The sequence below is a fragment of the Babylonia areolata genome, chromosome 5 (genome assembly GCF_041734735.1).
Source record: "Babylonia areolata isolate BAREFJ2019XMU chromosome 5, ASM4173473v1, whole genome shotgun sequence".
Classification (NCBI taxonomy): Eukaryota; Metazoa; Mollusca; class Gastropoda; order Neogastropoda; family Buccinidae; genus Babylonia; species Babylonia areolata.
Window position 1 is genome coordinate 32,334,749 of NC_134880.1, and position 27,256 is coordinate 32,362,004.

The window sequence follows — 27,256 nt, forward strand, 5'->3', positions numbered from 1 at the left end:
AGTTTTCAATGTTGAACTTTATTAGATTAGCACAGTTTACAAACTTAGTTCAGAAATCACATGATTTTTTTTTAATAGCAGTAAGGAGGATTTATACTGTGCTGCATGTTGCTCACAGTGTAGACATTCCATTTTGTACAATAGCAGGCAAACAAAACTTTACAAGAAAATAAAATAAAAATCTGAATCTCCACCTTCCCTTCTCGCTTTGAATTCCCAAATGCACACATAACAAAACACACATGCATACAAATACACAGATACACACATGAATGCACATTCACACACACCACAAAGAAAGCAAACAACTAAGCATGGTGAATGCGAGTAAACAGGCAACTGATGGACCATTCTGAAAGAATGGGTTTTATAGATTTGCAGATAACTGTTGTGGATGTTGACTGGCAGACTGTTCTACACATGTGGCCGGCAATGGAAAATGCTCTTTCCAAATGACTATTTGGTGAGTGTCCCTGGTACAAGACTAAAACACTGAAGATGATTTCACTGACGACATCCATCATGAAAGGGCTCTCGGGTACGGAAGTCTCTCCAAGTTGGTGGCATGGCATTCTGCAAAAACTTGCCACATTTGGTGCAGGGTGCAGAAAACAAGTTGGAATACCCTTGCAGCCACATCTGAAACAAATAACTGAATAATTTAAAACAATAAATAAACTCACTAACGGTTCCGAGTAGTCTCAAACATTCAAGCATGTACCCTTCATTGAGGCACAGAGGACATCAACTGAAAGTGGAATTCACATAAAAAAGTGAAAGCTGTGATGATGGCAAAAGATTACTAAAGTCATAGTTTCAAACTAAGACTGGATGGCCGCTACCTTCAGTTTCAGCTGGGAAAACGATACATGCTTCATCTTCAGCCAGTTTCCAAGATAACAGAACAATGACTACCTACACCCCCTGACCGTGTTTGAAGTGAGCAAGTCTACTGTGATATTCTGACATGAACCAAAGCTTGTGACTGAGAGCATTGTACCTAAAATATCTTATGGTGGGGAGCATTTTTCACACAGAAACTTGGCAGTGAAAGAGATAAAAACAAATTAAATCCCCATACTTAAAAACTCAGATTAATCTCCAATTTAGTTACTGCCCCAAAGAGATGTCTTCATCAATGTAACTTCCACACTAAACAAAAGAAGTTCCCAATTGAACAAAAAAATGAAAGAAATGACTGCTATCAATCAGTGTTCTAGTATATAGAAGTGCCAAGTTTTGTGAATAAAAAATAAAAATGTAACAGTAAATTTACTGTGCAAATATTTGGCTTTTTTTGCCCATCTTAGAGGTTCACTGTAAATATAAACAATAAGTGGAAATAACCGAAACTGTCCTATTTTTTATGCCAAATTTGGTGTCAAATGACAAAGTATTTCCAGAAGAAATGTCAGTGCTATCTACCATGGACACACACACAATAATACAGACAACTTAAACTGGGTTATAACATTGATCACTTTGTTAACAAAAGTGAGTCATTAAAGAGAGAGAAAGTCATTGATGTCTGTGTTGTATGGGTCTTTTTTCAGTCCACTGTCACCAGTTAAGTCAGCAATAACCGTGTGAATGTTGTTTGTTGGCCTAAAAAAAAATTAAAAAAAAGGAAAAAAAGAAAAGAAAAAAGGACTTAATACAAACCAGGGAAAAGTCAGAATATTTCAGTGATGAGTTATCTTATCACTCTGGCAGCAACGCATACATGGTTGTGCTGACGAGTTTTCTTGTCATACTGGCAGCCTAGGGGTTAAGGCAATATTGATGAACATCATCTTCTCAAAAGGGTAGTTCATTTTAGATTAATGCTCTACTACCCTGCGTCTGCCAAGTCCATTGTCTGCTCAGCCAGTCAACACAACTCCCAACCTTAAGTGCTTAATCATTCCGTGTACAACAAAGAATGTACCATCTGAACCACACAAAGAATAGTGGGCATTCAAGTTTGACATACTAAGTATACTTAACAAAACAAGAAAGTATAATACAAACTCCACTTTTTTGGTATCACATACTGTACCATGTCAAACTGATGCACAATTCAAAACAAAAGCAGGAGGATAAAGCCCTATTGGTTTGCAAGGACAGACTTAGTACTAAAAACATCTGTGTTAACCACAAGAAAGGAAATCCCCTTCGAACCATTCACTCTGGGAATAAGGAAGTTCCTGACGTAGAAATTGAAGTGATTCTCCAGATGACAGAAGGTTGCCTCCAGAACATGCAAAGAGGAACACTGTGTTGAAAGGCCGCTTAAATGGCAATGACCTGCACCTGATGTGCTCTCAGACTGAAGCAGCTAAGATCACTGGGCCTGAGTGGAGGCTTTCAAAATGACCTGAGAAACCCAACGAAAAATGGTGGCAGCAGGAATGTCTTTCTTGTTGTTTCTGAAGACATCTCTGAAAAGAATGTCTCCTACTTTCAGTAGTATTTGAGACACCTGATTGGTCAAAGATGGCGATCTTCATTCTCCTCAGATAATATGTCACACAAGGGTCCCATCCTCAAAGATGGAAAGGGCACCTCTGGATTTGGATCTTAGCTAGAAAATCTGGAAGAAAACAGAGTGTAATATGTAATGGAACTGTCCCTGTGGAAGGCCATGTCCTGGAGTGATCCTCTCAAACCATGTATCTCTCCCTTTTATTGGCAAGTGGCATGCAAAAGGAGGAAAGTAGTCTTGATGGTGAGCATGTCAAAGGGGATAAAACCGAAAAGCTCAGAAGGTACTTTTCAAATGAAATCTAGAACGATGAACAAATCACACAAGGAAACTCTCCTGGGGTTTTGAGACTCCTTGAGTGAAGACCTCTCTGAAAATCAAATCTGCTTCAAAGGGTGGACCTCCCAACTGCTTAATTAAGGTGCAGATAGCAGATCAGTACCCTTGAACTATACTAGCTGACAGATCAAGCCCCATGGGGCAGTAAGCCAGAATGTTTGTGAGCTGCTTGCTAGGATGATTAGAAGGCTGGACTTTGTGTTCCATACATCACTCAAGCCATTTTTGCCAGTGGAAGTCATGTAATGACTCAGTCCCTGAACAGAAACCAATTTAAAGTCTGATGACCTCCCACGAAGAGGGCTGATACAATAGACTGAAGGGCAGAAAGCTTCAAATCTAATGATGGGAACTTGGAATGCACAGCAGCCATGCATGCAAGTCAAGCAAATAGGGGTTCAAATGAGGGATCCCTAAACAGGGCTGATTAAGCGGATCTGGTTTTAGTTCCAGAGGAGGAACATGAGTGAGAGCCAGCATGTCCAGGTACCAAGGTTCGGCCGGCCTCTTGGGTGCAATCAGGATGAGCTGTGGATGCTCCAAACTGGCTTTCAAACCACCTTGGATAGGATCAGAATGGGGGAAAAGTGTAAGTTGCTCCAATCAAGAGACAGAACATCCACTGTCCAGACATCCGAGTCTGAGACCAGTGAAACATAAATCAGAAGTCTCTTGTTAAACTTCATGACAAAAAGGTCCACTATTTGTCAAAACCACAAATCCCACACCCCGTGAAAGGTGACCTTGCTGAGGGTCCATTCTGTCTGATGGATACTCTTGGACCCACTGAGAGTGTCAGCCAAGATGTTGGCCTTGGCCACTATGTCTTGCTGAGAGCAATGCCCTTGTTGTGGCACCACCAGAGGTAGGCCTTGGTCCACAGTGAGAGTTTCACTGAGTGCACCCTCATTCTTTGTTCACATAACCTGTTACTGTCAGGTTGGCTATGAACAACCAGATGGTCTTGCCCCAGAACTCCTCCCAGAATTTTGGAAGGACAGGAAACTTGTGTTTTTATTTTTTCATACCTTTTTTCACTAATCAGATAACTGCCTGCCTTGTAAAGGAAGCAAACCGACATGTACAGCAGAAAGGAGGAGTTTGTATTATACTCCATGTTTGGTGTTAAATATACTTACCATGTCAAACTGATGCAAACTAGGCCTATTGGTTTGCTCTGCTTGGCCAAATTTCGCGCGGCTAACGGTGAAAAGACGGGCCCACCGCTCTCAGCCAATCAAACGCCTCTAAAAACTATAAGCGCTTAATCATTCCGTGGCCATGAACAAAAATGCCCCATGAGAACCACGGCGGAGACGCGGGGACGGACGGGCGGGCATTCGAGTTTGACATGGTAAGTATATTTAACACCAAACATGGAGTATAATACAAACTCCTCCTTTTGGTGTCATATACTGTACCATGTCAAACTGATGCAGAATTTAAAGCAAATGGAGGAGGGCAACGCCTACTGGTTCATATGGGGAGCCCTTGTAACTGAGACGGCAGTGTTAGCCGCGACAAAGGAAATCCCCTTGGAACCGTCAGCCCTGGTCATACGGAAATTCCTGAGGTAGAAGTTGATGAAGGGATTCTCAGACGGCCAGAAGGCTGCCTCCAAGACATGCTGCGTTGGCACTGAGTGCTGGAAAGCAGCCGAAGTAGCTATGGCCCGCACTTCGTGTGCCCTGGGATGAAGACAGCTGATATCCCTGTGTGCATGAGAGTAGGCTCTACGAATGACTTGGGAAACCTGGTGGGAAATGGTGCCTGCAGCAATGTCTTTCTTGTAATTCTCATTGAGGGAGATGAGCAGACACCTCTGAGAAGAACGCCTATGGCGAGACCTATCCCAATAATATTTGAGACACCGAACAGGACAGGTGCCTATCCTCATCATCTTGGGCAAGAATATCAGACAAAGGTCTGACCCTCGGAGAGGGGGAAGGAACCTCAGGGTCTTGGTTCTTAGCCAGAAACTCTGGAAGGAAACGAATAGTGATGGAACCATCTCTGTGGAAGGCCAGATCTTGTGGCATTCCACTAAGCCCATGCAGCTCACTTCTACGACTGCCTGTGGGCAGCCACAGAAGGAAAGTGGTCTTGAGGGTGAGGATGTCAAAAGGAATAGTCCCCAATGGTAGGAAGGGCTGTTTTCAAATGAAATCCAGCACCAGGAACAAGTCCCAGAGGGGCACTCTTCTGGGGTCTCTAGCTTCCTTCAGAGGGGCACCCCTAGCCACCTCTCTGAGCAGGCAATCCGCTTCAAAGGCGGAACCACCTAGCTGTTTGCATTGTGGTACAGAAGGCAGACCTGTACCCTCGCACAGAACTAGCAGACAGGATGAACCGAGGAGCAGAGAGCCAGAAAGTTGGCCAGCTGCATGCTCGTAAGGTTCGTAGGGGTAATGCCCTGAGCTGTACACCACCGCAACCATATCTTCCCGCGAAAGTCATACAAAGTCTCCGTTCCCTGCCTCCTTGCTCTGGTGACTATGGAGAGGAGGTCAGAGGAGGCAGACCCCTGGGTCAGCACAGCCGATACAGAGGCCGACCGAGGGGTCGAGGACTTCAGTGGTGATGCTGACAGTTCCGACCGCACAGCAGCCATGCGTGCTGGTGGAGCAGTTGAGGATTGGAATGCGGAGTGCCCGAGCGAGGCTGCCTCAGCAGATGAGATTTGGTTTCAAGTTCCAGGGGTGGGAACATGTGTCAGGGACTGAAGGTCCGGAAACCAGGTCTGGGCTGGCCATTTCGGCGCAATGAGGATCAGCTGCGGGTGTTCCAATCTGTCTTTCCGTATCACCTTGGACAGAAATGGAAAGGGAAGAAGCGCGGAGGCAATCAGACTGCTCCAATCTAGAGAGAGAGCATCCACTGCCCACGCTTCTGGGTCGGCAACCGAAGACACGGAAGTGGGAAGTCTCTTGTTGAACAAGGTCCACCATCGGCCAAAACCACTGTTCCCACACCCCCTGAAGGCTGTCCTTGTCCAGGGTGCACTCTGTGCGCATGACACTCTTGGACCTGCTAAGAGCATCTGCCAAGAAGTTGGTTTTTTCTGCTCAGTGTCTCGCTGAAAGTGTAATGCCCTTGCTGTGGCACCAAACGGAGGAGATTGGCCCAGCTGCAGCCTGGAGTGAGTTTTATCTGTCAGACAAAATTCTTTAGTGGCATGAAGTTTCATTGCTTAGTTTCAGAGTATATGATTGACCATTTATATTGACTGAACCCATGTTTGTCATTAACCATGTAGAATAACCTCCCTTGCATGTTCTCATTTCCCATCACACTTAACCTGAAGTCACTTCGGAAATCGAGATTTACTAACGCTCCTTACCATGCTGAGTGACCTGTTTACGTTAGCAATAAAAGTTACAAGGTGTCAGGAAGGTCAGAAGATTAAGAAAAATCAGCAGAAAAGAATAGCATATGTAGTGATCTTTTCCATTGACTGAAAGATGTCTCTGACGGGCGCAACAGCCAAGTGGCTAAAGCATTGGACTTTCAATCTGTGAGCCCCAGGATCGAATCTCTGTAATGACGCTTGGTGGGTAAAAGGGTGGTGATTTTTTCCGATCTCCCTGATCAACATATGTGCAGACCTGCTTGTGCCTGAACTCCCTTTGTGTGTATATGGAAACAGAAGATCAAGTACACACGTTAAAGATCATGTAATCCATGCCTGCGTTCGATGGGTTATGGAAAGAAGAACAAACAGCATGCATACCCCTGACACTGGAGTATGGCTGTCAACATGGCAGGGTAAAAATGGTCAAAGCCCACTAACGCACATACAAGTGAATGTGGGAGTTGCAGCCCACGAACAATGAAGATGTCTAAAAATAATGCTGGAATTCAACAAAAGGCCCCTCCAAAAAAGCAATTCACAACAAATGTACCAGTGCCAGAAAAAATGTATCTCGACAGTAACTTGTCAAAAACCAGAAAAGGTTCAAAAGATAATTTGAAAATTACGCTGTGGCTAGTAGCAAGATCAAGCCTATCAAGTAGCTGTTCTTTAACAATTTTTGGACCAGCTGTGGGTTTGAAACTGAAGCTGACAAAAATAATATGACTAAAGTAATGGGCAAACTGAAAGAATTCTTTGTAGAGGGCACTCATGAAGCAATCAAGTCCTACAAATTTCACCTAAAAAAAACCCAAACAAACAAACAAACAAAAAATCACACCAAAAACAAACAAACAAACAAACAAAACAGGCACATAAGTGATAGCCTAGAGGAGTGATGGCCTAGAGGTAACGTGTTCGCCTAGGAAATGAGAGAATCTCGGCATGCTGGTTCGAATCACGGCTCAGCTGCCGATATTTTCTCCCCGTCCACTAGACCTTGAGTAGTGGTCTGGACACTAGTCATTCAGATGAGACGGTAAACCGAGGTCCTGTGTGCAGCAAGTATTAAGCGCACGTAAAAGAACCCACAGCAACAAAAGGGTTGTTCCTGGCAAAATTCTGTAGAAAAATCCACTTCGACAGAAAAAACAAATAAAACTGCATGCAGGAAAAAATTTTTAAAAATGGGTGGTGCTGTAGTGTAGCGACGCGCTCTCCCTGGGGAGAGCATCCCAAATTTCACACAGAGAAATCTGTTGTGATAAAAATAAATACAAATACAAATAATGCAGCACTCAGAAAGCTAACAAAAGTATGCAGTTTTGATACTTTTGAAGAAAGAATGATCAGGCACTAAGCAGTAATTGGTTTAATGGAATAGGGGCTGAGGGAAAAACTTCACGACACAAAGTAAGCGTCTGACCATCAGAAGAAAGTTAGAAAGCTGCAAGCAAACAACTGCAGTCAATGTCATCTGAGAGTGACTTAGCACAAGTGCAGCCCTTGTTTAATAAAAAGAAAGTTGGAGGCAACAAAAACATACAGTCAAATACTTCACAAAAGGTGGAAAGTGTGAAAACTCAAATGGAAGAACAAATGTTCCGGATATGTGCTCCTTATGAATATCAATCTGAGGAAATAGGTGCAATGGTGTTTACCGACAAACTGACCACTTGCGCAAATGTAGATTGTGTAAGACCTTTACACTGAGTGTATTACACAATAGTCTTTCTATGTCTTGAGTCATATTTTTAATGAACTGTTTTTGATAAGCCAGGTCCATATAAAAATACAGAATTTCCCATAGTATGTTAGACTGATGTCCCATTACAGGACAGTATCAGTATCTCAAGGAGGCTGCCTGACCAGCAGCGTAACCCAACGCGCTTAGTCAGGCTTTGAGAAAAAAATTAAAAAAATAAAATAAAATACAGGACAGAACGTTGTTACTCCCACAAATAAATGAAGCAATGTAACTTCCTGCTTGCTAAAAAGCAAAATAAAATGACTGCTACTCGTCAGTTTTCTGGTATGTCAAGAAAAACACAAAGTTTTATGAATAAAAAATAAAAATATAATGGCAACCTGATTCTGGAAACATTTTTTTGGGGGGAGGGGGGGGGGGTTGTGGGGGGGGCGCCCGTTATTTTAGTCAAACACATTTCCTTTGTCATCAGAGTTGGGTTCTTGTCTTTTCCAAATGCAAATATAAGAGAAAAATGAGATAAAGGAAAAAAAAAAAACAACTAGAAATGGGGGATGACAATGACGATTATGACTGATATGACATTGGCGTAAGCAAAGGCATCAACAATAGACGGTGAGGGTGATGCACAGTCATGGTTTAAAAAAAAAAAAAATGTGAATGCATATGTATGATGAATGACATTCAGTTTTTTAAAAATAAATAAAGGCTACATAGTAAAACAAAACAATAACACTAAAACTTGAAAACAAAGCATGCAAGTGATGGACAGTCTTTGTTTCTTTTCTTTTCTTTTCTTCTTTTTTTTTTGTTTGTTTAGTATTCCTCAATGAATCTCTGTGGAGGTCTTATGGGTCGCGTAGATCACCTGACACATTTCATAAAATGAGGAGCAGAGCAGTCTCCTGAGTTGTCAATAAAGATGTTGGTTGTTGGCTGGGAGAGGGAAGCTTCCTCACCATCTCGCAGTTCCTGCTGACTGTGCTGGGATCTGGGGGTGGTGTGTTTCTGGGTCACTATGTTTTTTTTCTGGAGGTCTGGTACCCACACTTGGTTGCCATCGTTAAAGATATCCCCTTTGACAACTCTGTGACGCCTGTTGTAGTCGTCCTTCATCCTTTCTCCATATTCTATCTCCTTCTTCTTCACATCGAGCAGATCAGGGGATCAGCAGATCAGTTTTATCTGGGTGACATGAGACACAGGTTTTTAGGGATTGCCCCATGCTGAGCTGAGCTGGGGAATACCCACTGTGGACAGGTGTGTTTCAAAACATGAGTAGACCACTGTAGTCGTCTTTGCATTTCTTCATCACTGACTTAACAGTTTGGACTGCTCGTTACACTTCACCATTGGGCTGGGGGTAGTGAAGGGATGAAGTGATGTGTTCAAAGCCCCATTTCTGAGCAAAGTCAGTGTACTCTTGGGAGGAAAACTGGGGTCCATTGTCAGTGACCATCACATCTGGAATGCCATGTCGGCTGAAGACTTTCTTGCACTTTGTGACGGTTTCAGCTGTGGGAATGGTAGTCCACTACAATGAAGTAAGTGTTCCCCTTGTATTCGAAAAAGTCTGCAGCAACTCTGGACCAAGAGCGTTCTGGAAACAGTGCCTGTCATTGGTTCAACCCTGACTTTGTGGTTCTTGCTGCATTCTGGGCATGTTTTCACAATGGGCTCAGTGTCAGTGGTTAAACCCGGCCACCAAACACTGTTGGCCACATTCTCCTTGGTCTTCACCACTTCTTGGTGACCGTCATGAAGATGACAAAGAACGACTTGTCTCAGTGATGGAGGAATCACAAGTCGTCTTCCTCACATCAGCAGTCTATCATGCACTGTCAGATTTCCTGACTCACTCCAGTACTCTCTGACTCCCTTGCTTACTTGGTTCTTCAGAGGCTATCCATGATTGACATGATTCACGACTTCTTTCAGCGTGTTGTCCTTCTTTAGCTCAGCCCTGATCTCCTCCAGTCTGTGGTCTGCGGCAGGCAGAGTTGTCAGTACACTGCTGACGTAGACCTCAGTCAGGCTTGTGAGGTCATCAACTGTGTTAGATTCAGGCAATGGAGCTCTGGATAGGGCATCAGCAGTGAAGAGCTCTTTCCCTGGGACATGACACATCTTGAATGTGTAGCGTAGCAGCCTCATCCTGAATCGCTGGACTCTGATTGGCAACTAGTCGATCAGTTTCGTGGAAAACAATGGGATCAATGGTTTGTGGTCTGTTTCAACTTATAACTGCATTCCCACGAGGTTTGCCCAGTGCTCCAAACTCCATGTAATAGCCAGTGCTTCTTTTTCAATTTGTGCATATCTTCTTTCCGTTTCTGTCAGTGCTCGACTAGTTTCAGTCTGCCATCATCTTAAAGTTGCATTAGTACTGCTCCTAGTCCACAGCTGCTAGCATACGCTGTCCCAAGTGTTTCTCACTCTGGGCTGTACAAATCAGGTGTTTCAGCAGATGTGAGATCCTTCTTCAGCTGGAGAAAAGCTGTTTCTTGCTCTTTACCCTAGACCCATGCATTGTCCTTGTGCAACAAATCTCTCAGTGGTTTAGTATTTCCGGCCAGTCTGGGTAGAAATTTCATTTGTTAGTTGACCATACCAAGAAATCGCCTCACGTCTCCAGCATTTTCTGGTGTCTTCATCTCTAGTACTGCTGTCACTTTCTTTGGGTCTGGTTTCACACCTTCACCATCAATTATTTGGCCCAAATATTCGATCTGATTTTCAAGAACTCGAATTTCTCAGCGTTCAGACTTAAGCCACTCTTTCTCAGTCTGTCCAGAACACATTTCAGTCTCTTGTCATGTTGGTGCTTTTTCTTACCATAAACAAGTATGTCATCCATGTGACAGAGTACAACTTTCAGTCCTTTCAGAATTTCATCCGTTTTCTTTTGAAAATATTCAGGTGCTGATGAAATACCATATGGTAGTCTACTGAACTTGAAACATCCAAAGAGAGTTAAGAAAGTTGTCAGATCAGAGCGGGCTCTGTCCAGTTTAATTTGGTGAAATCTGGAGTTGACATCCAGTTTGGTGAATACCTCCCCTGGGAAATCTGCGACAAGAGTTTCCTCCATTGATGGCATAGCATAGATTTCTTGTTTCACACTGTCATTCAGCCTGGTAAGTCTACACAGATACGAACATTGCCATTGCGTTTGGGCACAACAACAATTGGGGCACACCAGTCAGTGGGCTTATCCACAGGTGAGATGACGTCAAGAGCAAACGCCTGGTTCAGCTTCACTTCCACTTTCTTCGTAAGTGGTACAGGCACTCTTCGTGGCACTGTCTGGCAGTAGGATTTTGCGTTTTCTTTCACTTCTATATGTTTTTCTTTTTTCAGCTGACCTTGCCCTGTGAACAATTCTGGATAGTTCCTTTTCACATTGTCCTCTGTGGCAAATACTACCTGTTCTCCAGGTATTTCAGGAGGGGGTGGAGACTGAAGGGGCACAGCCTCACACCCATATTATATTATATTGATGCATCTATCTCTTTTAATTTTTTTTTTTTATTATTGTGGTTGTTCTAGTATGATTTTGTGTGTGCAGATACCCATTTGTCCAGAAAATATGATATTTTAGTGCAAATTACCTGACTAATGTTTGTAATGAACAAGTTGAAAATGTGACAAAAAACAAAACACTGATTTCAAAACAACAGCATGTCACTGAAAATATATATAATGGGAAAACATTATGTGTTTTGTATTCTTTATTCATTTACTTTTCAGAAAATATATACTTTTATGGGTCTTTCTCCAATAACAAAGAGCACATAATTTTTTGAAAATTTATACCTGTTTTTTGTGAAAAAAAACAACCTGCAAATAGATTTCACTTAAATCTTACTTTCCCGGCAGCGAAAGGGTTAAATGTAAGTGAGAAAATCTAATGTGCTACAAATTCTCAAATAATCTTTTAAAGTCATTATAAACAGAAAATTTGTTGTATGATGTGATACAGGAGTGAAAGGGCTGCATGTGAACATGACCTGCTGTAAATAACTAAATTGAATTAAGTCTATCATTCTTTACGGTTGTAATGTATTGCACTGTATTGTATCAATGTCAGAATAGATTTCTCTTGAATGAAATTGAGGCTGCTATCCCTAAGGAAAGTGCAGCACCACCCCTCCTTTTACTCTGCCTGCAAATGTATTGTTTTATTTTCAAAGTGTTTTTTTTTGCTACAGAATTTTGAGGGGGACAACTCTTTTGTTGCTGTGGGTTCATTTCTTCTACATTTATTGAGTGCATGCAGCAAATGGGACCTTGGTTTATCAGCTCAACCTAACGACTAGCACGCAGACCACAACTCAAGTTCTAGTAAAAGGGGAAGAAAAAACCCCAGTCCACAATTGGGACTAAAACCCATTGACACAAACTGCCTGGTGGGGCACATTACACTTGGCCACTGGTCCAGTAAATGTTTACAGAACTTAACAGGAATGAATTCAAAGCAAGAGTTAATTCAATGCTGGCTTAACAGGAATGAATTCAAAGCAAGAGTTAATTCAATGCTGGCTTAAAACTATGTTGAATTAACTACATAAAAATAACCAAGCACTTACTGTGAATGAGCGGATGCCAATTTCAGGCATTGTGGGAGCATAATAGTGTAGCATGGCAGCAGCAGCATGGTCTGAAATCTGATCAAAGGGAAAGAAGTGTGTTAAATCATGATAGATAACAGTAATCAATCATTGATAAAGTCTGACAGGTTGATGATTCAAATGCAATCAATATGCTATAACTTTTACCCTGTCTTCTCTAAAATTTGATAGTTCTCCAGAGAATAAGTCACAGTCAAACAGAAAAGCGAAACTTAAAGTTTGTTTTTAATGTTGCCACATTTATTTACAGACAATCATAAATATTGTATAAACTGACAACTCACAAGATGGTGCTCTACCTGTGGAGTCCCACCAGACTGCCAGTTTCAGGCCCTGTGCCTCAAAAGGTACAACCCAAAGCGACCGGTGGTCACCCTATCCTGTTGCAAGGAGCCAGGTTTCTGAGGTGGAGGGTAAATGCTACTGGCCAAAGAACATCAGACTTGGAGATACCACAAGACCACTCAGGAATGTTGCAGGTATCTACACCAAGAAGATTCCATTTGCAGAGAGACTGCTTGAAGAGAACACTGTCATGGCCTGTATCCATGAGGCACATCTGAACACCAACTACAGGTTCAATGTCAGAGGATACCATACCTTCAGGATGGATAGGGAAGGAAGACACAAAGGAGGAGTGCTGATACTCATCAGGGAATAACATCTCAGACACTGACTTCAAAGTGGACACAAAGCAATAAGCCGAAATCCATGGAGTCAAGATCACTGTGGACAACTCGGTTCACCATCTTCAACCTATACTGCCCTGCAGACAAAGATCTCTCACTGCAGACGATCCATTTACCACATGAAAACTGCTTGGCTGTTAGTGACATCAACAGTCTCTCTACCTGTTGGGGTTATAATGGAACTGACCACAAGGGAGATAAAGTGGAGGACTGGCATGATAGAAAACAACATGCTTCTGTTTAATGATCTAGAAGACCCATAAACCTTTTTCCTCATCGATGGATATCAACATCTACCCCAGACCTTGCCTTTCCCGAAAAACCAGCAGCATGGTGCTGAGCCAGTTGGCAGGCTGTGACCACAGACCAGTGTTACTGGCCATCAACTTGCAGCACAGGCCCAGCAACCCCAAGTCCTTCCCCAGATGGATACAAGAAATTTACAAAGCAATCTGGGAAATTTTCTCATTCACTCTGACGAATTCTGCAAAGGCATTAAGGTGGATGACTTCAACGCAAATAAAGCGTGCAGTCGCTTCAACCAGGCCATCCTAAAAGAAGCCTCAGAAACAATTCTCCATGGTGCTCGAAAAAAAACTACAGGCCATACTGGACTACAGGAGCTGGAAGAGGAAGTAGCCAGAATAAAGAAGAGGTAGAGAACAACCCAATTCCAGTGAACAATACTGCCCTCAAAGCCTATTCTGCCAAATATCGAAAGGCATATATTCAAGCTGCAAGAACAAGTGGTAGGGAGAGAAAAAAAGCACCAGCCACCATGGCGAAGTGGTTAGTGTTGCGGACTGACAGCTGGGAAGACATGGGTTTGAATTCCAGCAGAGGTGGGTTTTCAGCTCACGGCCAGCTCCAACCCAGAGTTGAGTGTGCTTTGGGCTTAAATGGGGAGACTGGGACCACACAGTTGAGTATCATCCACTTCATGGATGTGTCTTTGGGTGTGTTGCTCTAATTTCCTGACCAACACTGCAAGTGTCTGTATCTCTTGGGCCTGGCTGACACCAGGATATCATTATGACAGGAAGCGTAGAGCACAGCCTTGTCAGTTAGTCTCAAACCAAATAGACCTCCATAGCAACATAACCATCATCATTATCATCCTCTTCCTCCTTCGTCATCATCAATATAAACAAAAAAGTCTCAAATTCTGCGTCCTTTCATGCCCTGCCGTCATGGTGACCTCAGTATTGAAACCCCTCCACTTTCATGCTTGGGGTGAGTTCTGTCAATGTCTTCAGTGTCAGCAGATTCATAAAGTGCTGTTGTTAGAGGGACGTGGTGGCAGTCTCCACTCTGGGAGGGACGCTCTCTCAGTCTAGCTCCGAAACTAAACCAATATAGTCCTCAGTAGAGGGCTTAGTTGGTGGTGTCCTAAGTACGTTAAATCAGAACAGGCACCACTGAAGTGACTCAGCAGTAGTGCAAGGTCTCCTCTTGTGTGTGGCCTTCTGGTGATCTAACATCAATGGTTCCCTGCAGACTGCCGATACTGGGACTGTGACAGATGAACCTGGGTGTGGCTGTGTATGGGGGACTCGGAATTAGCAGCATGGGAATAATGCAGATGATGGGGCATAAAAAAGAAGAAAAAGAAAAAAAAAGAGAAAAAAAAGCTGAACCTTAACAGAGATGGAGATAAGCTTTGGGAGCTTACCAAGGCAAAGAATGATGAGGACACAAGGTCAGTCCCCATCATAACTGAAAAAGACCAGGAGATAGTAACAGAGAAAGAAAAAGCAAACTGCTTTTTAGACAGCTATGGGCAGATCAGTAACATCCAGATTCCAGAAGACAGGAAACAACAAGTTCCTGTTGAGCTAAAAATCCATCAGGGTGAACAAGATCCACCAGAATACATGAACAAGACTTTCAACAAGGAGCTGGAGGAAGCACTAAAGACCTTGAAGGGCAAGAAATCTCTTGGCCCTAACAAAGTTACCAACGAGATGCTTGAACACCTCAGCACCAAAGCAAAATCTAAACTCCTTGCTCTCTTCAAAAACAGGTGGAAAAATGAGCAGGTTCCACAGAACTGGCGAGAAGCTGATCTGGTGCCCATCCCCAAGAAGAGCAAGAACCAAATGAAAGCAGTTACCGTCCCATCAGCCTTACCAGTTGTGTTGGCAAGCTCATGGAGCGAATGATCAACATGCGCCCAGCACGGCTGCTCAGATGAGCACAAAATCCAGCTCTTTAGTTGGCCGAGCAGCGTCTAGCGTCTTGGGTCAAAAATTTTTTAATGCCAGACTTTCCCACGGCACTCTGCACCGGCCGGCGCATTCGCCGCGGTATTTCTGGCCCCGTGCACCAAACCTGGACATTGCCTTCTTTGTTTCACTCGGCCCCGCAGCCCCCGCCCCACTTTTCCCACCTTTTCACAGCATCCACACATTTCCTGCAGCGATTACAGAAAGTTGAATTATTGCTATTCCTGGTTGTATTATTGGAGTGCAGTTTGATTTGATTTACACAATTTCATTATTTTATCAACATCATCGTTTCATTTTTTTTTTTTTTTTTTACCTTAAAAATCTTCGTCTTTCTCGTGGAATGAAGGGCACGGCAGTGCCATAAGCCGACAGACACTTCCCCGCTCTCCATCCCCCTGCTGCTCACTCTCACCATGCTACAGTGTGTTCATATAAATATTTGTTGTGCTGCCAAGAAAAATCGCACAACTCAAAAGGTAAGCTAATCTGCATGCATGCATGCTAAATGTTCTGTGTGTATTTACGATGTTATTGTGATAAACGCCTGTTTTCTTAGAGAGGGATTTAAACTTAACGATTTTTGCGATCATGTTTCTGCTTATCCTTCTCTTCTCTTTCTTCATTTATGTTTCAGCCGTTGCCGCAACAACCGCTATGTAAGAAAACATATTGTGTTTGGAGTCAATGGAAAGCTTGTTTTGTGTTCTTTTTAGAAAACCACTTCTTTAGTCGTTATTTCCAATCCATCCGAGGAGATGATGCGCAAAAGAAACAAAGCAGATTTACCACCGAACAAGCGTACAGCGAGTGCCGCTGGCGCGGCCTGTTTGTCAGCCGCGTTTATTTATATCCATGCCCTACTTCCTGGGTTCACGAACTTTCGCAGGGCCAACTAAAGTGCCAGCACTGAACACCCGTGCCAGTACAGCACCTAGAAAACAACATCATCACTCCAGAGCAAGCAGGCCTCTGGCAACACCATTCCACCAAGGACCAGGTGACCTGCATTGCCCAGAAGATTGAGGATAACTTTCAGGGCAAACAGCACACTCTGACGGTGTGGACAGACATGAAAAAGGCTTTCGACTAAGCGTGGAAAAATGGGATCCACCTTAATCTCCAAAAGGGTGGTGTGAACATCTGTATGTTCCAGGGGATCTCCCAGTACCTGAACAATAGGAAGGCTTCAGTCCATGTGAATGGAGCACAGTCATAAGAAGACACTGAGAGGAGTGCCCCAAGGAGGCGTCATAAGCCCAATCTTGTTCCTCATATTGATCAATGGCATCGTCAGAGATCTGCAACATAAAGTCTAGGCAGCCATATGCTGACGATGTGGTCCTTTGGTGCTTGGAGGAACACCTCACAACAGTCAACTACAGGCTGCAGCAGGCACTGAAAGTTCTTGAAGGCTTGTGAAGATAAACACAAAAAAAGACCAGCTTGACTGTCTTCTGCCAATCAACAAAAGAACGGACAGTCGCGCTGTGCATCAATGGACAAACTCTACTTGCTGAGGACAATTCCACGTACCTTGGTGTAACTTTCGACAGGCACCTGACCTAGAAGAAGCAGGCAGAGAAGGCAGAAGCTAGAGCCAAGGTGTGACTTATGAAGAAGCTGTCAGGAACTACTTTGGGCGCAGACACCACAACCCTCAGGAGTGCTCTACACTGCAAGAATCAGGCCAGTGCTTGAGTATAGTGTGACAGTATGGGGAACCACAGCCAAGTCCAGCTTTGATCGGGTCAGCTCCCCTCTCACTGCGGCACTGCAGGAAATGAAGAGGCAGACAAGCCCTCTAAAGTAGGAAGCAGGCTCACCCAATCTGCCCACCCCCTTAGCTTTGGGGAGGCAAAGACCATCCTGTGCAGCCACTTCAGAAACAGCTGGGTCGAGCTCAGCAAGTCATCATCCTCAGACTGCGCACATACCACTGCCAACTCCTCTCCCATCTCTACAAACTTAAAATTTCCCACACAGACCAATGTCCATGTGACACCGCTCCTCAAACTCCAGCCCACGTCCTGCAAGACTGCCCTCTACACAAAGAGCTGAGGAGCTGGCCCAGTCCTGCAGCGCTCCAGGACAAGTTGTGGGCAATGGCTACAGAGCTCCAGCGGACTGCGGACTTCATGACCTACTCTGGACTGACCGTCTGAACATGGGCTGGGAATGCTGAAGAAGAAGATCGGGTCAGCAAGGTGCAGAACCAGGCAACTGGCATCATCAACAGGGCCAGGAAGTCAACACTAATACTGGAGCTTAAATCCATCACAGGGCTCCAGCCTCTTGAGGATCACACAAATACCAAGCTCCTCACCCAAGTTCCCAATTCAAGAGGTTGCAGGATCATCCCATGAAAGACTCTCCCAGCCAACTCAGGGGCGACTCAAGAGGAGCAGCTTTGCCCGCCAGAGCAGGACCCTTGAACGACAACACCGAGACATTCTTGACCATGACCCCAAAGACATCCCTCCGTGTCAGGCTGTCCCTGCATGGGGAAAGGGAACACTCAGCCATGTTCAGTCCAGCATCCCTGGTGTTGGCCCTAGAGACTCTCAGAGTGGCCCTGAGAAAAACTCCTATACCCTTCAGTACCTCCAAACCCACTACCCAAAAGATCCCTGGACTTGTGTTTATACTGATGGCTCTGCCGAAGAGGTGCACAAAAAGGTGGGGCAGGAACATTCAGTACCCGGGAGGCATAGAAGAAAATATTTGCTTCCCTATTGGCCTTTACTCCACCAATCATAAGTCTGAGGCAGAAGCCCTGAAAACAGCAGCAGCCCACATCAAGGTCAGCGCTCATGCTACCTATAACATAGTTTTCCTGACTGATGCTCAATCCATCCTACATCAGTACATGCCTTCCAGTCCAACAAAAACACTGACCAAAACGACCTGCCCTCCACTCTAGCCTCCCTCTTCAGGAGCCACGCTGTCATCCTACTATGGATTCCTTCTCACTGCAATGTGCTGGGCAATGAAATTGCTGACTTCCTCATGAAGGAAGGAATTAGTCAATTACACAAGAGCAGGTGGATTGGTCTACCAACTACTTAGAAGTAAAGACCATCATCAAGGCCAAGCAAGAGGTGGATGCAACAGCTTCCACACCACAAAGGGACTTCTATCAGATAGCTGACTAGGCAGGAACAGGTGATAGTGTTTAGATTCAGGACAGGCCACAACCACCTAAACAACCATCCATACATTAAATTCCACATTAGTCACTTTGTACGGTGCCCCTATGGGACTGACAGCCAGACAACAAAACATCTGCTGCAGTCCTGCCCCCTCCATGAGGTGCTCAGGAAAAGGCCCGACCCAACTCCAGTGACCCAGAAGCTCTACGATTGTGTGGAGGACCTGCAGCGTGCAGCTGCCTTCATCACAGACACTAGGGTGTCCAACTGATGAACAAGAAGATCTTAAGCAGTCCACACTGATTTGGCATTTCTTTGTATTGATCAACATTTTTGTTTTACAATCATCACATAGATCTATTTAGTTTCAAACTTTTCACAGTTTTCATCATAACTTTCCCGGTTCAATAAATTGTAACAAAATTGCAAATGAATTTTCCAGCAAAATTATGTTCCGCAGACTGGATGTCCCACTCCAAACAGTGCAGACTGAATGTACATCACCACCTGTCTCTCAGATCAAGGATGAAACGGGAAAAAAGAAAAACGTAACTCACTGACAGATCTGTGAAAACCAATGTTCTGCTTTGGAAACTATGACTGTTTCTTTCCAACTGCAGAAGTTGGACTCTGTTAAAAAAACAACAACAAAAAAAAACAGGAAAAGTATTCAAATGCACAGGCATTGTGCGAGTTCACTCCAACTGACAAATTCTGGACTGCAAGTCAAGATTTGTTGATTTTGATGGTCATTCCTGGACATTAAGCAGTAAATGAAGAGGCCTTTGCACAATCCTTTCTATGAATAAAATTTAGCAGCCTCCATTCAATAATATGCTATCCATATGTTGATAATGATTATTCATAAAAGGGAGTTGCTGCAACACCTTTCTATGGCTTCAGTCATTTCAAAATGTTATGTTTAGATGAGTGAGTAAGAACTTTTTAAAATCATTTCCAATCCCAAGTTAAGAATTAAAGCCCTTGCTCCTCGCAGATGCTTGTATAGAATAGAACAGAATAGAATAATGTCTTTATTACCAAGTGTTCCGGGGTAATGGAATATTCGGGGGATAGTACATAACAAGGTAAGAACATAAATCAAAAATCATACACAAATGCAGATATAGTAGAAATTAGGTTACATACAAGTGCATATGAATACAAAAACTTGTGCATACTCACACATGCACACAATGCACAAACACACACACACATGCACGCACGCGCATGCACACACACACACACACATACACACACACACACACTCTCAGTCTCACACACACACACACGTTTGGCTTATGTATGTCTTTTTTTTTTATACTATATAGAATTTAACTGTGTGCTACCACACCAAGCATCTCCTTTTAACTCACTCCATGCCAAGAGTTTTTGCCCTTGCGAATCCCAGAAAACCCAGGGTTTGTTTTGGATGGGAAAAAAATTCTCAAAAACACAAATAAACACCCAGACAATTGAAATTTAGTATGTGTATTCAGTGAATGTTGTTCCATATTTCTGCAAAAAATCAAATTAATTACTCACCATCTTGTTGTTGATCACGGTATCAATTTTTTGTGTATTTTGTAGCATTTCTGCACCCATCAGAAATGTATACCAAGTGTCCTTGAACAGCTTACAAATGTTCCACATCACATCCTAACACTATTTGAGGAACTGAAGACCTAGTACATGCAATGAAGTATGAACAGATGGTGGAGAAAGTTGAAAATCACGCACACAAAAGAAAATATTGTCTCTACATAAAAAAGGGAGTTCACTGTACACAAAAACCTGATGTATTATCACTGCCAATAGTCTTGTCTGGAGTTAAAAAAGCTCATGGCAGGTGATGTTGAGTCCTGGGCACAGCTTCACACACAGTGGAACTCCATATTTTGGACACCAGTTGGCAGTTTGGTGTCTAGGTGTGTTGTGGCGCTTGAACAGGTCTTCACAGACCTTGCACTTGCAGTAGCTGGTCACTCATATCCACTCCAGCCATGTAGGTGATGTAATCTTGCACTGCAGCTGGCTTCTGTCTTTCAGGACGGTGTCAAGTTGTCACACTGACCATGGTAGTTGGCAGAATGACTGTTGTCAACACATGAACTGGATTTTTGTCCTGCCACTTCAGCACAGCAAGATGACCTGCAACCATACACACACACAAATAATCATGCAGGTCTGACTCTTTCTTCTTATTGTTGTTTAAATTTTTTGTTTGCTTATTCCCTTGTTTATTCTACATATTTATGTGAATGGAAGCATAATGTGGTAAGTTTTTTACATGTTGTCAAAGAAAACCACTTTAGATTTTCTTTTTTTACAATATTACAAACAATAATGACATACATAGCACCTTGTTCTACAAATAAACTCCATGTTATTGTAAAACAGAAAATAAGTAAACATATGCATGCAATCACACACACACACACACACACACACAGTTGTACACCTGAGCATGTGACACTGTTTTGTTTCACACACACACACATATATAAATATAATACATACACACTCACCATTTTCAGTCCAATCACTGGCAAAAACACCAGCAAAGTCGTCCGTTTCCTCAGTGATTTCGTTGTTAGTGTCGGTCAGCTGGCACATGGTCAGGACTCGCTTTCCTCTCCACTGTAAACACCCTCTTCAGCGGCCGAATCTATTTCTAGTTCATCGGGATATGGTTCAAAATCACTGTCCGACGAATCAATATTATCTTCTTCAACATCGGAGCCTTCAGTTTGGATCATTTCCAAAGTAGCTTCAATGCTGTGTTGCGTTTGACCTCTCCTACCATGTCGAACACTTCGACGCGACGCCATCTTGTCAAACAACTTGCAGAGCTGACCAAGGGTATGCTTCGTTGTCGTCTGCTACCGAACGTGTCACTACACACACGCAGTGCGTGTGAATTAAAAGTTGGCCGGAGATAACTTAAGAATCAGTTCTGCTTTTGAGTTTCATATCCGACACGTCACTCCAACAGCGCGACTTTCCAAAATCCAAATCCGCATATGCGGACATTGGCATCCAACGCTTTGTCCGACGACATCCGCATATGCGGACAATGGCAGCGAGTGAGTTAACAGAAGCCGCATATTACATGTGGATGAGGCTGATGACTAGATCTTCAGGTGGATGGTGGTTGATTGCACAATTCTATTTATCATACTGGATTTGTTCGAGAGACAGGGTACTGACTGCTTTGGGGAAAAAGCTACTGGCGAAGCGATTGGTCTCTACTTGCTTGTCTTTAATGACAAGTAGTAAGGGGTCAGATCTGGTCTTCCTGAAATCTAAAATTAATTCTTTTGTTTTTGATACGTTGAGTTCTAAGTTGTTTTGATCACACCAGCTGACAAGTTCCAGTACTTCTTCCCTATATTTTGATTCATCACTGTTCGTAATCAGCCCTTCCAGAGTAGTATCATCAGCAAACTTGACCATGGTATTACATTCATCTTGAGTTGCACAGTCATGTGTTAACAGTGAGTACAACAGTGGGGATAGAACACATCCCTGTGGGGTGCCTATGTTGAGCTGTTAGGATTTTTGAGATGTCTGGGGACGTGGTAGAGACCTATGCTAATGGCATCTTCAGCTGATCTGTTAGCTCTATAGGCGAACTGAAAGGGATCAAAAGATGGAGGAATGAGGGTTTGAATTGTAGAATCAAGTGTTCAAATGTTTTCATTACGACTGATGTTAAGGCTACGGGACGATAATCATTAAGACAACTAGGCTGTACTTTTTTTGGAACAGGAATGATTGTTGATTTCTTAAGGAAGTGTGGCACCACACAAGACTGAAGGGACATGTTAAATATGTCAGTGAAGACACTAGATAGTTGGACTGCACACTTCCTCAAAAGGCTTGGTGAGATGTTGTCAGGGCCAGCAGCTTTTCTTATTTTCAGATGACTGAAGTGGTGTCTGACTTCATTCTCTTGGTCTATGAAAGGGGGAGTGGGGGTGATTTGGGGTGCAGCCACGTCAGAAGTGGATGATGGTTTGTTGAATCTGGAGTAGACTGTGTTGAGTTTGGAAGAGCTCTGTCAGTGCTGTCGACTGCCTGGTGGGTCATTTTATAATCAGTGATGTTCCGCAATCCGGTCCATATATTCAATCAAAGAGTTGCTTGCTGACAGGTTTTCTTTTTTTTTTTTTCCTGCATAAAAACTTTGCCTTCTAAATGCATTTTTCAACACTTATTGTGGACTGTTCCATCATCAGTTTCGTGAAAAGCTCTCTCTTTTTCCTTTAGTTTTTGCCTAACAGCCCCATTACACCAAATTTTGTTATTTGAAAATATTTTGATATTTTTTGATGCACACACTTTCACAGAAAGAAATATACACATTGTTTCGGTATATACACATTTAAGTCCCCAGCAGAGTCTTTAACCCCTTCACTGCTAGTACGTTTTGCTATAGCCTATGCTGAGAAAATTTTCAGAAAAACAAGAAAAACATGCCAATGATTTTAATTTGCTTATATTTCAAAAAGTACTGAAGATAAGTGCATAAAAGTATCAAATGAAAGGAAAATGAACCAAGATTTTGTTTTTAATACTCACATGTTCAAATAATGAGCCAATCTGACACAAAAATTAATAATAATAATAATAATAATGGTATTTATATAGCACTGGATCTTGTGCAGAGACAAATCAAAGCGCTTTCGCACCAGTCATTCCATAAAATTCCATAAAATGCATTAATAAAAAAAATTGGGACTGTCATTCCATCATGTATGTGCTACAATATCAACTAGGTTATCAACCAGTCTTTCTTGTGACTGCTGTGATCGACCACACACACTGTCAAGGCTAGCAACAGTGTCCAGGTCCATAAGACTCCAACAGTCCACACAAAGAATGAAAAGGGTGTACTCACGCAGGATCTATCGCCAGTAAAAAGGCTGTATGTGGTACTTGCAGAAACAGTCTTCAAGACACAGTGCTGGTTTGCTGGGGCAGTCTGGGCAGTAGAACCTCACAACCTTTCTTTGTCTTTTCTTCCAGCAGACTCTGCACCTCCTTTATAGCCAGGACTTCTGTGAGGTAGGTGGGATGACATCAATGAAGTGTCGTCCACACAAGACAAACAGCGTGGTCGTCTTTAGCAGTGTCTTGGTCTTGGTCACCAAAAATCATGGCACTAATTACATCCTTCTGAAGTCCAGGAGTGTACTGCTGCTGCCTGCTTTTTTGTAGAGGATGTGTGCATTCAGCATGGCGATTTGTAGGAAATGCACACACAGCTATCTGTACCACTTCAGGGTTTTCCTTGTGGCATTGTAGGCCTGCAGTCCATGGCACCCATGTTTTTGTTGTAATCCAGAATTGCTGGAGGCTTGTTCACTGCCCTTTGGTCTTGCTGCTGCTGGTCTTCAGCTGCAGGTTTGTAGCAAGTTGTCAACTCCAGATGGTCCAGGATGAACATCATGATCATCACCATGCTGCATACCTGAAACACATTGCATAAAAGACTAAGCTTGTTGGGTTTTTGGAGGTGGGTTTTTTTGTTTGTTTTTGTTTGTTTGTTTGTTTTTTTTACATATAAAAAGATCATGAAATGGTACCATTTTATTTCTAATTGTTTTCAGAAGCTGAAATACACACACACACACACACACCTACCCCCCCCCCCCCCACCCTCCACAACCACACACACTGAAACTGGTTCATGTACGCCACACCCCCTTCATTCTCTCTTTCTCATACAAAACAAAATGACAACACACACACAAGTGTTGCATTTACAAAGTAATTTAGGCATACAATTCTGTGTATCTTTCTCTGATTTCAGTTTTATAAACATCTCGCCCCCCCCCCCACCCCCCCCCTCTCTCTCTCACACACACACAAAACAACAACAACACTGAACAACAACAACAATAACAAAACAAACCAATACACACTCGGAAACGAATACATGTACAAAGAAAGCACTTGGTGAGCGACACACACTGTCATCAACAATGAGCCAGCCAGCAAGCCACACCTCCTTGGGCTGTGATGGTCACACACAGTACACATGTGACTTTCTCTCACTATCACACACTGATCAGTGACTATGAAGCTACTTACCACAGCTAACACATTCAAAACACACACAATGCAGTCATATTCATTGTTACAACAAACAGAAAGCAAATAATAAACTGACAAACCTCGTAAACACCCACCTGCATCTTGAATCAGCTGAGCTTGTCTGTCTTCAGTTTTGTCAAGCAACTCCACCTCCCACCCCCCTCCATGTCAAAATCAGCGTCTTCAGCATCAACTTCACGCAGTTCTATCTCATTCAGTCCACAATCTTCATCTCTCCTGTTTGCATCGCGAAAGATTTCTTTCAATATTAGTTCAAGTGTTGGGGTTTGTCTGCGTTCAGCCATGGCTTTGCAAACACAACTTGAGCTTCGTACAAACTTGCAAAACTTCCGCCATAAATATGATAATCCGATGAATAATTTTAGCTTATGGAACTCAGAAGAAAAGAGCTCTCTGGGGAGCTAATTTAATGGTTAGCAGACTGCATTTTCTGTAATGCGGGACTCGAAACATAGAACGTTTTAACATGATGTACGGCGCACGTCAATAGAGCATTGGTGAGCGACATTTCATGACGTACGCCGTATGTCAACAGTGCAGTTAAGAGGTTAAAAACATTCCAGTGTTCGAAACAGTCCTGCAAGGTCTCTGAGGCAGAGGCTGACCATTGTTTCACAGTTTTCATGATTGGTTTTTCAGCTTTCAGTTTTTGTTTGTAGACCAGAACCAAATATATCATGCTGTGTTTGGACCATCCAAAAGGCGCATGGCGGATCGAGTGGTATGCCTTCTTGATGGAGATGTAGCAGTGGTCGAGGGTCTTTTCACCACGTGCTGAACAGTCCACTTGCTGGTACAGCTTCAGCATTTCTTTCTTGAGGCTGGCTTTGTTGACGTCACCAGCAACGATGACGGTGGAGTCAGGCCAACTGTTCTCGCACTTGCTAATTTTGTCTGCTAGAAGACCAAGTGCAGCGGAGAGGTTCACTGTGGGATGAATGTACACAGGGATCAGCATCACTGAGGAAATTTTGCATGGTAGAAGGGTTGGCACTGGATGGTCAGGAACTCCACGTCAGGGAAGCAGGCATGCGATAGTGCTTTGACATCGGAACACCACCGTGTGTTCACGAAGAAATACACACCACTGCCCCTTTGCTTGCCTGAGTCAGCAGTGCGGTCAGCTCTGTGTACAGTCAAGCCTAGTGGTTGAACAGCACTGTCAGAGATGTCCGGTTTAAGCCATGTTTCAGTGAAACAAAACAGAGCACTCTCTCCTCGTCTGAATGTTATATGCGTTTGTCAGTTTTTGGTTGGGTAGAGATCTAACGTTGGACAAGAACATACTGGGTAGAGATGGGCAAAAACTTTGTTGGCGTAACCTTGAAAAGGCCCCATTCCTCGCGGACTGAGCCTTACAAGCTGACCTGTCCGTGTTCATTGTTGATGGTTGTAAATCATGACAGAGTGAGTTGAAGTGAGATCTCAAAACACTGGACTCATCTACCTGTTCCCTAACACGCAGCTGCGTGTCACGATCATATCGTAAGATCGCAGCTGTTTCCCTAACACACATAAACAGAATTAAACACAAAATAAACAGGACAGCTATCCCGTGTCGCCATTGGTCGGCGCCATCTTGAATATAACTTCCATAACAAGAAAATAATATTTGCACAAAATATATGACTGTTACTAATCAGTGTGGCAACGTGTCAGATAAAAGTGCTATGTTTTATGAATAAGAAATAAAACTATAATACTGACATGACTGTGGAAACACTTCTAGCTTCGTGTAATTTTTTTGTGCCCTTTCCAGAAGTGCATTGTCATTAGAATTAGAATGTGTGGAAAGAACTGATTTCAGTGCTGTCATGCATATAAGGAAGTACACTCTTTTATCAACCTGAGAAGTGATGTTTGACACTGCTGTTCCTGCATTCTTTCTGCTGATGTAGCCGGTCCACTGACTGATTGGTCTGTGTTACACTTTACTGCTGGCATATTCACTCTTGTTTCTAGTTATTTTGTGTGTCCTTCAGGTTAAATTTTTTTTTCTTAATTGTAGAAATCACTGCAGATTACAAAATAAAGCCCTTCATCTGTCTGGAAGTTTCACTACTGGTATTTGTTGGTAAAAGTTTGGTGGTTTTCTTTTTTACTTCATGGATCATTTTTAACATCCTTTGTAAGAAATGTGTTTGTGTCTGCTTACTACTTCTGCCTGTACTACTGTGCTGTGCTTGCCAATGTGTGTGTGAATTGCTGTGGGCATGCACATTCCTCTTAAAAATAATGAACTATCAACAACATATCCTTCTAAATCATACCTTACCTTCCATAACATTAGATTTGACAATCACCCACAACCAACATGCCTGACCATATTTTGTTGCTGATATTCATATTTAATCCTTATGTTTGTTTTTGTTTTTCTTCAAATATAACAACTTGTTAATGCACAAAAGTAAGTTATGTATTTTTTTTCTTGCAGTCTTGTGTTTGAAGACATGATTATTCCACATTTTGCCAACAACAAAGGATTTACGGTACTTGATCGAAACCAACCTTCTGGAACACTTCATATCGAGATTTTCCCCAAAGATCCACCTGCAAATGAGTGAACATAAAAG

General features: G+C 43.0%; 1 long non-coding RNA gene across 1 annotated transcript; it reads right to left on the minus strand.

Annotated features, from left to right (window-relative positions):
• Nucleotides 1-27,235, minus strand: LOC143282030 (uncharacterized). Its single transcript, XR_013055206.1, has 3 exons — nucleotides 27,192-27,235; nucleotides 12,453-12,530; nucleotides 1-639 (listed from the first exon to the last, which is right to left on the minus strand). It is a non-coding gene; the product is annotated as an uncharacterized LOC143282030 (long non-coding RNA).
• Between the last annotated feature and the right edge of the window lie 21 nt (nucleotides 27,236-27,256).